Source organism: Mustela nigripes, chromosome 3 (genome assembly GCF_022355385.1).
Source record: "Mustela nigripes isolate SB6536 chromosome 3, MUSNIG.SB6536, whole genome shotgun sequence".
NCBI classification, from domain to species: domain Eukaryota; kingdom Metazoa; phylum Chordata; class Mammalia; order Carnivora; family Mustelidae; genus Mustela; species Mustela nigripes.
Window position 1 is genome coordinate 11,893,584 of NC_081559.1, and position 15,597 is coordinate 11,909,180.

Genomic DNA, 15,597 nt, shown 5'->3' on the forward strand with positions numbered 1-15,597 from the left:
GTTATTGATATTCAGGAGCAAAGAACCATCACATTAGTTTCCCGTTTGGTTTACACAACAGCCCAGGAAGTTCTCCAACATTATCACTATTCCCTTGTTACAGGCGATAGCGATGTTAGAGGCAGGCCAAGGTAAGAAAGGCCCTTGACTGATTTTTGAACTCCCTGTGGGCCCCATTTTCCAAGAGGTTTAATTGGGGGCATCAGATATACATAATTATTTACCTTTGTTCTCCCTCACCTGTATTCAACTTCTGTTAGCTTAGTCAATCAAGAGATTGTGTAAATTACAGGCCAGTGCTTCTCAAACTTTAACCTGCATAAGAATTACCTAGAGAACATGTTAAAACACAGAAACTCAGACCCAAACCCCAAAGATTCAAATTCAGTAGATCTGGGTGGGACTGGAGAATCTGCATTTTAATGAGTTCTCAGGTGATGCTCCTAATGCCAGCCCATTGGTTATGCTTTTCTGGAGAACCCTGATTAATACCACTATACGATGGGAGCCGCACCCACATCATCTTGACATTGCCTATTGCCATGCGTGCTACTCAATGGTTTCTAACTGACACACTTGCCATTTTAGCCTGGTGGATTCCTTAGGCCAATAGAATCTACTTGACTGGTACACAGAGCAGCTGAAAGTGTCAGACAGACGGTGGGTCCTAGAGCACCCTCAACCAATGACTGAGAGGAGCTGGTTGCCCGTTGCCTCTCAGGAGTAACCCAAGGCCTGTCGTACATTATCTCCCAGAGTTCAGGGCAGGATTGCAGGCCAGTGCTGTTGTCTATGGCAGAAATATTTGAAACTAAACTCTTTATCAGGTTCTCTGCCCTTCCCTGTCTCATTTCCCCACAGTCCAACTTGTACTTCTAAGGATTACCTCCTAAGTAATCTGTTTTATTCAAGTCCTTGATTCAAGGTCTACTCTGGGTACGCCCAAGCTACATACAGACAGGGTGAAAGAATCAATAAATAACAGTCTGTAACAGTCCAAGCCTGTTATTTAGAAACACGGGGAAGAATGCCAGAAGAAACAGGGAAAACAGCTGAAAGTAATTGCCCTTGGGGGGAAGGAGATCTGGGATAGACCTGGGGAAACAGGTAGGTGAAGAACAGCTGGGGTTTGTTAAAACTTTGTAACGTTATTTGATTATTTGATAAATGCACATGTATTTCTTTTGTGAAAATGAAAAATAATAGTAAAGTATGTTTTTGAGTTACTTACAGAATAGGAGCAGCAGGGGAGAAGAAAAATTTTTTAAAAATATTGGTTGACTAAGTTAGAAGAAGAGAAAAATTTTCTTGGAAGAAATGTGATCTTAGTAATCAGGCCAGAAAGATACGAAGGAAAGAAATCTACACAGACTTAACCTATACAGTATAGAAAGGAAGATGTACCCGAATCTAACTGCTTATATATATGGGAGGATAAAACAAGGTGGTGTTTTAGTCATTGCTAGCCCTCGAAAAGTGAGTGGGCTCAAAAGAAATGGAAAAAAGAAAGACTCAAGATTTCAGGGAGCAAAGTGGAATGGTGTCCCTTGAGAGGGAATTCAGATGCAAAAAGTACTGAGTAGCATTCTCTTAAAGCCATAAGCAGGATGTCCATAAAAACATGAACTGGCCTGGTGATTCACAGACCTGTACCCCTGGGGATAAAAATATATGTTTATAAAAAATTAAAAATTAAAAAAAAGAAAACATGAACTGGGAAGTACCCCTTGGAGAATGAAATGTTTTCATTCAACGTTTCAGAAAACTTAAATGGCTTTTGAAAGAAAACAGCGGAGAAGATCAAGATAGAGTATGCAAAGCATTATTAAGGAGGTGAATTTCATGGTGACCTAGTTATTGTAGCATGAATCCAGAAACTGCCAGTCCTGTGAGAGAATTCACTCTAAACATTCATAGAATTAAGTGGTTCAGCTTCTAGAAATAGCTGAATAAACTCCTATTAGATGATAACTACAGACTCCAGGAAAAATATAATAACAAAATAATCTGAAGTCTTAGAGAGTGAAAACAAAAAGGCAGATTTTGGAAAGGAGGGGATGAAGTAAGGTGAATTTCCCTTTTCTGTGGCTTTTAGGTCAGAGCTAAGCTGTAGTTGGCACCATGCAGAGCATCTCGAAGTCTGAAAGGAAACCAGTTATTCTGCCTTGAAGAACCAGAAGACATAGTGTGAGGTACAGCTGCAAGAAGCTGAGAGAATTATTCCAGAAAGTATTTGGATAGATGGAGCTCCAATAGCTCTGTACAAATATCTGTTGGACCCCTCAAGTCTGGGTAATGATAAAAGGACTGAACTGAGATTTGAACCCCCACCTGAGAAACAGTGTTTGAAGTTTAGTCCAAACTGATAGTCAATTGCCTGATAAACTAAACTGAAATTAGATGAAACAGAAAAGTCAACACTCTCCAGAGGAATTTAATACAATCCAGTCTCTACATAATAATAACCACACAGTCTGGGATACAGCCCAAAATACCCAAATAAAACAAGGAAATTGTGACCCAGACTCAAGAGAGACAACAGTCAATGTAGATCCAACCCAAAATTAATGAGATACTAAAATTAAGAGGCAAGAATATTAAAACAGATATTAAACAATGGTCCATGAGGTAAAAGAAAATATGCTAAAAATGGATGCAAGATAGAAAACCTTAGCAAAAAAATAGAAATTATAAAAAAGCCAAATGGGAATTCTAAAACTGAAAGGTAGAATACTTGAAAAAAAGCATTTGCTGGATGGAGCAGAATAGAGATAATAGAGGAAAGAGTCAATGAACTGGAAGACAGATCAATAGAATTACTCTGAAAAATAGGGGGCATCTGGATGGCTCCAACAGGTGAGTGTCCAACTCTTGGTTTTGGCTCGGGTCATGATCTTGTGGGTCATGGGGTCAAGCCCTGGGTTAGGCCATGCTTGAGATTCTTTCCCTCTGCCCCCGCTTGGGCTCACTCTCTCTCAAAAAAAAAAAAAAAAAAAAAAAAAAAATAGAAAGGAAGAGGGAGGAAAAGAAAGAGTGAGGTAGAAAAGAAATTTTCTAGAAAGAAAAAGGAAAGGAAAATTAAAGAACAGAAACTCAGAGACCTGAAAGACAATATCAAAACATATCAAAACATCTAACAAATTTATAATTAAAGTCCCAGGAGAATAATAAAGAGAGAATGAAGAAGAAAAAAAATATTTAAAGAAATCATGGTCAAAATTTTTCCAAATTTGGGGGTGCCTGGCTGGCTCAGTCAGTTAAAGCATCTGCCTTCAGCTCAGGTCATGATCCCAACATCCTGGGATCAAGCCCCACATCAAGCTCCTTGCTCAGTGGGAGTCTGTTTCTCCCTTTCCCTCCACCCTTCCCTCTTCTAATGCTTTCTCTCTCTCAAACAAATAAAAATCTTCCAAAAAAATTTTTTTTTCCAAACTTGGTAAAAGTCACAAATTCACAGATTGATGAAGCTCAGCAAAACCCAAGCAGGATAAATGTAAAAAAACCCTTGTCTAGCACACAATAATCAAACTGCTAAAAAACAAAAAATAAAGTTTTGAAAGAAGCCTGAGAAAAATACAGAGAACAAACAGAAAATGAATAACAAATGAATAACAAAATGATAGATATAATTCCAACCACATCAATGAAAACAATTCAGTGGTGATAGGAGTCTTTCAACAAATGGCATTGGAATAACTGGATTATCCATATGGAAAAAATTGAACCCAAGCTCACACTGTGCATGACTATGAATTTGCCATGGTTCAGCCAAACCTATGATCAAAATCAAAATTACAGTGGTTTTAGAAGAGAATCTAGGAAAATAGTTTCATGACTTGGGGAAAAACAACATTTTTTTTTTAGGCAGGATACAAAAACAATCAACTGACATGGAAAAATGATAAACTAGACTTCACCAAAAACAAAAATTTCTGCTCATCAAAAGTCACTGGTCTTTTTTTTTTTTTTCCTTAAGATTTTATTTATTTGTCAGACAAGAGAGAGAGAGCACAAGCAGTGGGAGGGGCAGAAGGAGAGGGAGAAGCAGACTCCCACTGAGCAAGGAAGGCAATGCAGGACTCCATCTCAGTATGCTGGGATCATGACCTGAACTGAAGGCAGATGCTTAACTGACTGAGCGCAGGCATCCCAAAAGTCACTGTTAAGGACAAAGAATAGATAAGCCACAAACAAGGGGAAAACTGAGATTTATTTATAAGGGTACTCTTTATAAAGATGTGATCAGAGTAGGGCCAGACCAGAGCTGGTCACAGCAGAGGGCAGGCAGAGGTTACCAGAAACCAGAAGGATAGAATCATGTACAAAAAGTCACCTTTAGAGGAGCTGTGATCTCCAGAATGCAGATCAGTGATCTTTAGTGGAGGAACACAGCCAACTTGGGGCAATTCCACAGGATAACACGCAGGGGAATAAAGAGCCTAACATTACTCTCCTCTATCTCTCTCATCTTTCACTAGGACTCCCTCTTGACCAAACCCAACCAGAAGCCAAGGGCAGGGAAGCTGATTGATATAATCGGGAGGCACGGTAGGAGACCGAACCCCATCACCTTGGCATTTATATTCCCATATGAGTTTTGTCAAAATCACATTTGAACATTTTTATTGTATGATTACACAGGACTTGCCAACAGGACCATTCCAGACGTCCCCATAGACACATGGTCAGATCTCTGGCCAACTCTCGGCTTCCCAGTTCCTTCAGCTCTCACACTCCCCATCATAAGTTTAGGGATCCCAGATAGCACAGTCTTGGACAGCACATTCATGATGCCTGACAGACTCCTTTCTGAGAAAGCTCAGCGTAACTTTCCTAACAGCCTACTATGGAAGACTTCCTTACCTTTCATCACCACACTTTTTAACCTTCCATCTTCTTGTCTGCCAGGGTAGAGTAGACCAGCCAGATACCTGTATATTTGCCAGTGATGTTGGACAGAGATTTTGAAATTACAACTGACTGACTGAATCAAAATTTGAATGTGAGATAAAGCAGAAGAATCAGGCAACTGCTAGTATTTGGAGCAGAAAACAGCTAAATCAGCAGTATATTAGAGCTCTAGAATAGGGTTAGAGTCTAATTTCTAAAGAGATTTTAAAAATCAGATTTGCTAAATCTCACCTGTTTCTTGAACCAAGTTTCAACTTTTCAAGAGGCTGCTAAGGTTTTGTGCTATATCCCAAGAAACCCTAACAGATCTCAGTTTCTTGGAAACTTAATATACCCAAATGTATCCTTCCTTCAGTTAGGTGACAGATGTGAAAGAAAAAGGAAACTTACTGCCTCACACAATTGAGCAGCCTTGAAGAAGTCAAGTGAAGTTTGATCTAACCATTCAATTATATCGCCAAGGACTTTTTTCATTGCCTATTCCTTCTGCCATCTATAGTGTTTCAGACAGAACCTGTCTTTTCATGGTGGCAGCAATTTCAGCCCTTACTATTTTATTATTGAGTGCTTGGAGGAGTAGAAAAGAAACTTCAGATAATTTCTGTACAAGTCTTGAGATTCACTCTTACTGAATCAACTCATGTCACATTCGCATCCATGAACCGATCTCAAGAGCTGGCGGCATTATTAGAGCTAATATATCAATGTCATACACCCGAAGTTAGAGGTAGGTTCAGCATCTGACTTCAGTTCACCATCTGACTTCCCAAAGATATGGGGTTATGAAGAATGGGATAGTGAAGAATGGATGCTTGGAAGCAACACATATGACCACATACATCCACTACCTAGCCTAAATGGCTACCCAAAGATGTACCTCTTCCACTGTTTTATGGGGTCCTGGCATTTGGCTTTAGGGCTCCAGAGACCAATCCAATATTTCAGATCAATTTTACTAAGTTCTGGTAGGCCACTCCAAAGGGGGAAGATGGGTTTATCTCAGGGTTTCTCTCTCTACTAAATTGAAATAAAATCTCCAATCAACCATCTCCTTCCTGCCTCCTACTAAAATACACAGATGCACACATATTATTAAAGGCATTTCATTCTTGCATGGGTCAAAATCCACACAGAAAAGATGCTTCATGGGGCTCCAGGGTGGTTTAGTTGGTTAAGAATCTGACTCTTGATTTCAACTCAGATCATGAGCTGAGGGTCATGAAATTGAGACCCATGCCAGGCTCTGTGCTCAGTGGGAAGTCTGCTTGATTTTCTCTCTTTCCCTATGCTTCTGTCCCTCCCTCCTCTCTCTCTTGAAAAAAAAAAAAAAAAGATGCTTCATGCAATAACCCTGGAGTTTCCCTAATGCAGCATCTAAGAGTTTGGAGCACTTTAATGAGGTACCAATTAGATATATTCATCTCTATTACATACCTACCTTCTTTCTCATTATTCCTCTCCTACCTGAAAGGCCCAAGAGCTATCTAGAAAAAAACAAGCTTATAGAGCTCAAACATAACAAACTGATAAGCCAGTGGAACATGGGATACAAACAATGTTGATTTATTCCTTTACTATACAAATAAAAAAGTGAATAGAACACCTTGAAAAGAGAATAAATAAAGAGTATGTTTTCAAAAATTAGGCAAGCAGTTGGCTTAGGCTGTTGGCATAGTATCCCTGATTACAGACTTTTAAATTAAAAGCTTCCACTGATTCACAAGAAAAAACTCTCTTATAATTTGTTTAAATTTATATATGTTTCAATAAATTATTTTTTGCAAAACAATGAACTTCAACCCATACTTTCCACCATATATGAAAATTAACTCAAAATGGATCATAGACTTAAATGTAAAATCTAAAATTAAAAAATTTCTAGAAGAAAACATGGGAGAGGGGCACCTGGGTGGCTCAGTCTGTTAAGCATCTTCCTTCAGCTCAGGTCATGATCTTGGGGTCCTGGGATCAATCTCCCATCCATCCAGCTCCCCACTCAACAGGGAGCCTGCTTCTCCTTATGCCTTCCCCCATCCCCACTTGTGCTCTCTCTCTCAAATAAAAAAGAAAATGTTAAAAAAAAATAAAAAAGAAAACATGGGAGAAAATATTTGTAAACTTTGGTTAGGCAAAGATTTTTTGGATATGGTATAAAAGTCCAATCCATAAAAGAATACATTGAACTTCACCAAAATTAAAAATTTCTGCTCTTCAAAAGACAGTTAAAAGTGTAGAGCAGACAAGTCACAGATTGGGAAAAGATATTTGCAAGTCATATATATCTGGTAAATAGCTTGCATTCAGAATATACAATTTATCTTTGGACAACATGAGTTGAACTGATCTGGTCCACTTTAGACATGGATTTTTTTTTATATAAATACAGTATAGTACTGAAATGTATTTTCCTTTCCTCAGGATTTTCTTAGTAACATTTTCTTTTCTCTAGCTTATGTTAATGTAAAAATTCAGTATATAGTACTTACACAAAATATGTATCAAATCAACTGTTTATGTTATCACTAAGGCTTCCAGTCAATAGCAGGCTATTGGTTAAGTTTTGGGAGAGTCCAAAGTTACAAGTGGATTTTTTACTATGTGGGGGAGTCATTGCCCCTAGCCCCCATGTTGCTGAAGAGACAACTGTACAAATAACTCTCAAAACAGCACAGTTTAAAAATGGGCAGAGAAAATAAAGAGATACTTCACCAAAGAAGATAGAGGAATGGTAGGTAAGCACATGAAAAGATGCTCAACAGTGTTGGTCAATAAGAAAATGCAAATTAAAACCACAGTAAGACACCACTTAGCATCTGTTAGTATGGCTAAAACTAAAACTATTAACCACACCAAGTGTTGTTGAGGATGTGAAAGAATTAGAACAGACCATGGTGGAATTGTAAAATGATACAAAACTTGGGGAAACATTTGGCAGTTTCTTTTAAAGTTAAATACATACCTACCATATAATCTAGTCATTCTGTTCTTATTTATTCAAGAGAAAAGAAAGCATATGTCCACACAAAGACTTTTCCACAAATGTTCATAGCAGCTTTATTTGTAATCACTGAAAACTGGAAACAACACAAAGGTCCATTAATAGGTGAATGAATAGACAAACTGTGGTATACCAATACAATAAAATACTATCCAGCAACCCTCTTACACTGTTGGTGGAAATGCAAGTTGGTGCAGCCACTTTGGAAAACAGTGTGGAGATTCCTTAAAAAATTAAAAATGGAGCTACCCTATGACCTGGAAATTGCACTACTGGGTATTTACCCCAAAGATACAGATGCAGTGAAAAGAAGGGCCATAGGTTTATAACAGCAATGTCCATAATAGCTAAAATGTGGAAAGAGCCAAGATGCCTTTCAACAGACGAATGGATAAAGAAGATGTGGTCCATATATACAATGGAATATTACTCAGCCATCAGAAACGATGAAGACCCAACTTTTGCATCAAAATGGATGGGACTGGGAGATTATGCTGAGTAAAGTAAGTCAAGCAAAGAAAGTCAATTATCATATGGTTTTATTACTTGTGGAACATAAGGAATAACATGGAGGACATTAGGAGAAGGAAGGAAAAGTGAAGGGGGGGAGTCAGAGGGGGAGATGAACCATGAGAGACTGTGGACTGAGAAACAAACTGAGGGTTTTAGAAAGGAGGGGTGTGGGGGGATGGGTGAGCCTAGTGATGGGTATTAAGGAGGGCACGTATTGCATGGAGCACTGGGTATTATACTTAAACAATGAATCTTGGAAAACTACATCAAAAACTAATGATGTATTTTATGGTGACTAACATAACACAACAAAAAAAAAAAAAAAAGAAAGAAAAAAATACTATTTAGCAATAAAATGAATGGACTATTGATAAATAAAGAAATAAGGGTAATTAAAAAAGAAGCCAGGCCCCAAAAGAGAGTACATAATATATGAGTTCTTTTATATAAAATTATAGAAAATAGAAACTAAGCTACAGTGATAGAAATTAGATTGGTCATTGATTGGCAGTGGGGGACTGGAGGATGGGGAGGACAGGAGGGATGAATCACAAAGGGGCACAAAAGGGAACTTTTGGCAATATGACTATGTTCCCTGTCTTGATTGTAGTGAACATTCAATAGGTGGACATATGTCAAAACATCAAATTGTACAATTCATATGTGTTTAATTTTTTGTATGTCAATTATATTTCAGTAAAATGCTAAATAAATCAATATTTAGCAAATACACTAAAATTGGAATGATACGGAGAAGACCAGCGTGGCCCCTGTACAATGATGACACACAAATTCATGAAGCATTCCATATTAATAAATATGTACATAAGTGACATTTAAATGTGTTTGTTGAAAATATCCAGCCATGTTGTCATTTGACAATACTTGCTGAATGCTTCCATGCACTGAAGCTATAAGAGGTAGGAGACATCCTCCCATACTCCAAAGGCTTTCAAAGCCATTGGCAAATTCTCATTTTGAACTCATGGGGCTGGAGCTGGTGGTGGGGCATATGGAGCTGGTGGTGGGGCATAGGATCTAGAAGTCTAGAGCCAAGGACAAGGTATGAGCTGAAGGCATAGATACTGGAGTTGGGATACACAGAACAAATGAAATACCTTACATGGGAGGAGTCTAGAAATAGATTATAAATGGAGGAGTGTAAAGACTGAGGACAGAACACTAGGAACACTAACCATGAGATGTGCTAGTGTGAGATGGGAAGGGGGTGATGGAGCTGGGAGGAGAACTCAGAGTGTTGGCACAGAGGAGGCGGTGTCTGAAGACTCAAAGAGGCCATGGATAAGAAATGAACAGTGTCCACTGAACTTGGCAAATAGGAGGTCTCTTGGTGACAGCATTGCAGGTGCTATCATAGAGAGGAAACTAGACACCAGTGCACTAATATTCTTGCACTGTGCTTTGGTTATTGTAAAGGGGGCAGAAAAGAAGCAGTTTTGGACTTTTGGGTCATCCCTTCTCAGATAAGACACTACCGTACTCTAGAGCACTGAAAAGATGATGTCTGAGTCTAGTTTTTACTGCTCTGCTCTTTCATGGCCCCAGATAAACACAATCATACCCTCCTAATTTTGATCAGAATTCATGGCAGGTACCATTCATTATTCTTTTTCTCCTTCACTCAAGCCCTTCATTCAAATGCCTTCTTTCTTTCTAGCTCCATCTCTGTCCTTCAAGCTGCATCTCCACTAGCTTCCCTCCTCACCATCCTCAGGCTTCTTGAAATCTGGTTCTGAGCTGACTGTGGGTGAGGACTGTGATATCAGATTGTAGCCTGGAGAGTTTCATCACCAGACCGTGGGAGGCCAGATGTGGGCTGATCATCCAGATGAGAATTACAGTCTCATGAAAGCTTCATAGGTCTTGAAGTTTTCTATATGTCTCTGAAACCTTCACTACCAATGCAATTGACCTTCCTGGTCCCCTGCCCCAAGATGGCCCTTCTCGATTCCCAGCCACCAAGCTCTTGACTGCTCTCTCTAGACTATCTGCCATCCTGTTCTTGGCTTATTGACAAAAGGCAATGTTGAGTGGGAGACTTTAAATTTGGATTGAAGTAGCTTTTTCAGAGAAGTAGGCTTTGAGTAGTGTTGTTCCTTTGGCTCTTTTATTATTATTATTAACATATAATATGTTATTTGTTTCAGGGGTACCGGTCTGTGATTCATCAGTCTTACACAATTCACAGCCCTCACCACCAACACTTACCCTCCTCAATGTCCATCACCTACTACTTTGGCTCTTACCTTATGTCCTGGTCCTAGTAATTATGCTTCTTCCTTCTTCTTCACGTTGTACTGGAATTCTTAAAACAAAATCCCATCTCTGCTTCCTTCCTATTCCTTAACACTTGGCTTGTTGGCTGGCTGTATCAAGAATTTCTGTTGGTACAAAAGCAGTGAATAACAGTGGCTTAAACAAGGCTAAAGTTTATTTTTCTCTCCTGTAAAAAACATCCGGAGGTAGACAGCCCAGGAATGCTCTGACAGTTTTCAGTGGTCAGAGACCAAGATTTTGTTTTTCTTTCTAGAACAACATCCTTAGCACTGTTTCTATTTGCAAGGTTTCCTCGGGGCCAAATTGTCTGTTGAAGCACCAACTATCATTGTTGTCTTTCAAGGAAATAGCAGAAGAAAGAGATAAAGGGGAAGGAGGTAGGAGGCACATGGTAGCTCTTTGTCCTCTTTTTACAGAATTTTTCAGGAAGTTCTATCTAGCAATAGCTGCTTATATTTCATTGGCTAGAAATTAGTTACATGGCTAAACCTTTCTATGCAAGCCAAATAAACAAAGATTCTAAGTAAGAGGGAACAAATGGATTTTGTACATATAATCCAAAGTGTCTGACATAATTGCTCAGCTTAGGAAACTTTGCCATTCATTTTATCCCTCTCTTTCCCTGGTCCAGGGACCTATCCTATCTCCATGATCCTAATATTTGCTGATGGGCTTCCAAAAATCTGACTGCCTGCTGATTACCCACCTGGGTCTCCAAATTTTGTCTGTTTCTAGAGTTTCTATTGCTGTATATATAATTGTTTAAATTACTTGTTCAGTCCTATTTGGTATTCCAGGCTGTGGACACCGGGCTTGGACTTCTTGTCTACAAATTCCTGGTGAGCAGTATTTTCCAGTATTGTCAAAGATGCTTGAAATTCCCTCAAGGAGAGAAAGATGAACATATTGCACAAATGCAAACGTGGAAAGGGCGATGACAATCATCATGTCAGACAGGAATGCACATCTGGTCTGAGGCAAGCGGATCCTTACCCTGTGTGAACTACGGCTCTTCCTCTTCTCCTCCTTGTCTAATCAGTCCCTGTGTCTGGGCTATGCCCCCACATCCAAGGGCTTCATTTTCAGTTTGGTAACTAGATTGTTACCTTCCAGAATTTCTCTTCATTGTGGCCTCCTTGACTCTGAATCATTTCTGGCTGTAATTTCTTCAGTCTTAGACTTCATCTTAGAAATGATGCTTTCTTGACTTTTCCCTTCATCTGAGCTATCAGACACCCATTCTCAATCACAGCATCTCCTGGCTCTACCTTGAGAATGGTGATAAACAAGTTTGTTGGAACAGGCTCATACAGGCTTGAGAGAGCCAACTGTTAAATTTGAAATGTGTTAAAAATAAAGTAAATATAAATATGTTACATTATTGAATTGTTGATCGCTTGAAACTGGCTGTGGTAAGAGTATTTACAACATGGAACTTGGCAAGTGCTACCAACTAGGACCTGTTTTTCCCCAAAAGGTGGTTTACTAGTGCACTATTGCTCATTTCTCCCCATAACTGTCCCTTGTGCGTGTGCGCACACACACACATACATACACAGTGGACATTTCTAACTCCAGACCTTCACCTCTTCAGTCTTCCTTAGCTTCCAGTGCCAGATGACCTTTTAATACTTCCCTACAGAGAGTCAACATTTTGACTCCCACCTTAAAACACTTCTGACATTCGGTGATCAAATATATATTTTGGAAATATATTCTGGACCCTAAATAGACTTACCCAAAACTCCTGACCACACTATTTGAGAACTGCTCATGTAGCACATCTGTCTGTCTGCAGAACACCTGCAGGAATCATTTGTTGGGGGGAAACCTACACACTTAAGATGGCGTTCTGGTAGAGGGACTCATGTATCAGCATCAGGGACAGCTCCACACAGGCTATTAACTTTTGTGAGCTTACTATTTGGAGGAAGAGAGTCAATTAATTATTACAGGTATTTCAGAAAGCCTTGTGCAAACCGTGCGATGAAAAAGCTTCACGAGCCAACCAAAATGATCGAGTTGCTTTGCCTTTGGTAAGAATTCTATTAGTTCAGATCTGGCTGTTCCCTTACCATGATCAGGAACTCTGTGACATGTATCTTCGATTAGTAGCAGTAAAAAATGAGTTCTTACTTATCATTACAGTATTTTAGTAAATAAAACCATTCAAAAGGAAAAATAATAGAAGGACGATGGAAGGCTAGGGACCACTCGACTATGAATTTTTTAAGGGCATGCCGAAGTTTTACTTTAAAAGAGTTAATGTTTATAAACATGTAGAGGTTGCTGCTATGATGACTAGAAGCACAGGCTCTGGAGACAGACTGCCTGGGTGTGTGATAGAGCTGTGTTACTTACTAGCTCTACGATTCAGGGCAACTTAATCTCTCTGTGCCTCAGTTTTCCCACCTGTGAGACAGAAATAACAACACCTACCTTACATGATTATTGTAACACCAAAATGAAATACTCCATAAAGTGCTTAGAATGGTGTCTGGTATGTAGCAAATAATGAATAAATATTTGCTTTCATTCTTATTATCAATGCTCTTTTTGGAGTGCTTATGAGGTGTCAGAAACTATCCTACATGCTTTAGAGTCAATCTCTTGTAACAGTATGAGGAAAAAACTAAACCCATTTTGTGAAAAAGAAAACAGACCTTCAGGGTGCCTGGGTGGCTCAGTGGGTTAAGCCTCTGCCTTCGGCTCAGGTCATGATCTCGGGGTCCTGGGATCCAGCCCTGCATTGGGCTCTCTGCTCAGTGGAGAGCCTGCTTCCCCTTCTCTCTCTGCCTGCCTCTCTGCCTACTTGTGATCTCTCTCTCTCTCTCTCTGTCAAATAAATAAAATCTTAAAAAAAAACAAAAAACAAAAAACCACACACACACAGACCCTCAGTGGAATGAGGTAGTTTTTCCAAGTTCTGGCTAGTAGCGAAAGAGGTTGGCTCACTGCAGTTTCGGAGTTCCCATTTAAATGAGAAAAAGATGTAAAACCAACCCAAGGCATCCTGGTATTTAGTATTCTATTAGGAAATTCTTCCTTTGTAGGCAGCCTAGCCCTTGCATGCTGTTGCATAAACTAGCCTTGTTCTGTCTTTAGCAGAGACAGAAAAACTCATCAACATCCCTGTGCTTCCACTTGAAGGCATCAAATTTCCCTTCTGACTTGCTTTCTCCACATTTTAAAAGCTCACAGCTTCATGAACTCTATTTATTAACCATAGGATAATTTCCAAAAAAGTATTTTCACTTTGTCTAACTGTAATTTTAAAATTAGGCTTTAGGGGTGCCTCGGTAGCTCAGTGGGTTAAAGCCTCTGCCCTGGGCTTGGCTTGGGGCATGATCTCAGGGTCCTGGGACTCTCTGCTCAGCAGGAAGCCTCCTTCCTCCCCTCTCTCTGTCTGCCTCTCTGCCTACCTGTGATCTCAAATAAATAAAATCTTTTAAAAAAAATAAATAAAATAAAATTGGGCTTTAAATCTAAAGTTTATTATTAATGTAAGTAAGGTGCCGTATCCTTTGTCTGAACTTGCTTTGTTTATGAGGCAGCTGGATATAAAGATCCTTTTCCCCTGTTTTAGACATTTTTTTAAAATCCCAACTTCTTATGTAGAAGTTGCTGTCTACAAGGTGTCATGACATACTTAATAAGAATTTTAAAAATTTTCAAGTTTGCGTGTCATGTTTTTCATGGGGGTGAAGTCTAAATTCTAACATTTAGTCGTGCAATCAGGAAGTCAGGTTTTTGGGGGAGGGTGGGGGAGATATTTAAATAGCTGTGTGGACTGGTGTTCTTTAAGAGATGAATATTATGTCATCGTCAATCATTCATTCATTCTTCTTGTCAGGCACTGTGCTAGATACCCGGAACTAAAGACAATAGTCTCTGCTCACAGGGAGTGTGCAGGTCTCATCGGGGAGATAAGTGTGTAATTACTTAATTACGATGATAGAGCAAAGTGCAGAAATCAACAGGAATGTGGGGAAAAGGAGCAGAGAAGGCACCCTCAAATGTGGAGATGGTGGGGTCTGATAAAAACCCTGGGTGACCAATCAGAGACCCAAGCTCTACACTTATGCTTAATTTGTTTCATTATTATGCCTTCCCTTACGGCTGACTTGTATCCCTTCCCTTAAAAACCTATGTTGGAGTCCTACCCCCCAGTACCTAAGAATGTGACCTGACTTGGAGATGGGGTCATTAAAGTGACATTAGGGTGGACTCTAATCCAAAAGAGAGGGATTTGGATACAAAGACAGATGGGCATGACAGGAAGACAATAGGGAGAAGCCAACCATCTACAAGCCAAGGAACACACCCTTCCCTCACCGCCCTCAGAAGTAATCAACCCAGCTGACACCCTGATCTTGGACTTCTCCTCTCCAGAACTGTGAGAAAACAAATTCTGTTATTTAAGCTTCCCACTGCACAAACCCCACCCCCCACCCCAGTGTGTGTGGTACTTGGTTATGGCGACCCTAGCTGACTAAACGAGCACTGAGCTGTCACAAGCACGGCCCACGTCTCTGACTTCACTCCGGGCAAGGCACTCGAAACACAACCAACCAGAAAACTGCCTTGATCTGCCTTTGGCTCATTTGTATGCTGTGACTCAGAGGAATCTTGAGTTTTCTTTAAATAGCGACGTTGAGTCTACAAGGTTCTTTTGTCCCCTCTAGTGTAGACACCACCCGTAGGCCTTTGTTTATAAGGTAATTTTAATTTACAGTAATATGGGGGATTTTTAGAGGACAGGCGACATCCAATAGGAAAACTCTCCAGTGAGTAACAGGTCATATGGCGCTACTTATGATGGATGGTTCACGAACATACAAAAGGATGTTCTATCTCACATGTAATCAGATTTGTGA

General features: G+C 39.7%; 1 non-coding gene across 1 annotated transcript; it reads left to right on the forward strand.

The window, feature by feature from the left end:
• The first annotated feature begins 9,135 nt into the window (after positions 1 to 9,135).
• Positions 9,136 to 9,237, forward strand: LOC132014743 (U6 spliceosomal RNA). Its single transcript, XR_009403393.1, has one exon. It is a non-coding gene; the product is annotated as a U6 spliceosomal RNA (small nuclear RNA).
• Positions 9,238 to 15,597: the final 6,360 nt, after the last annotated feature.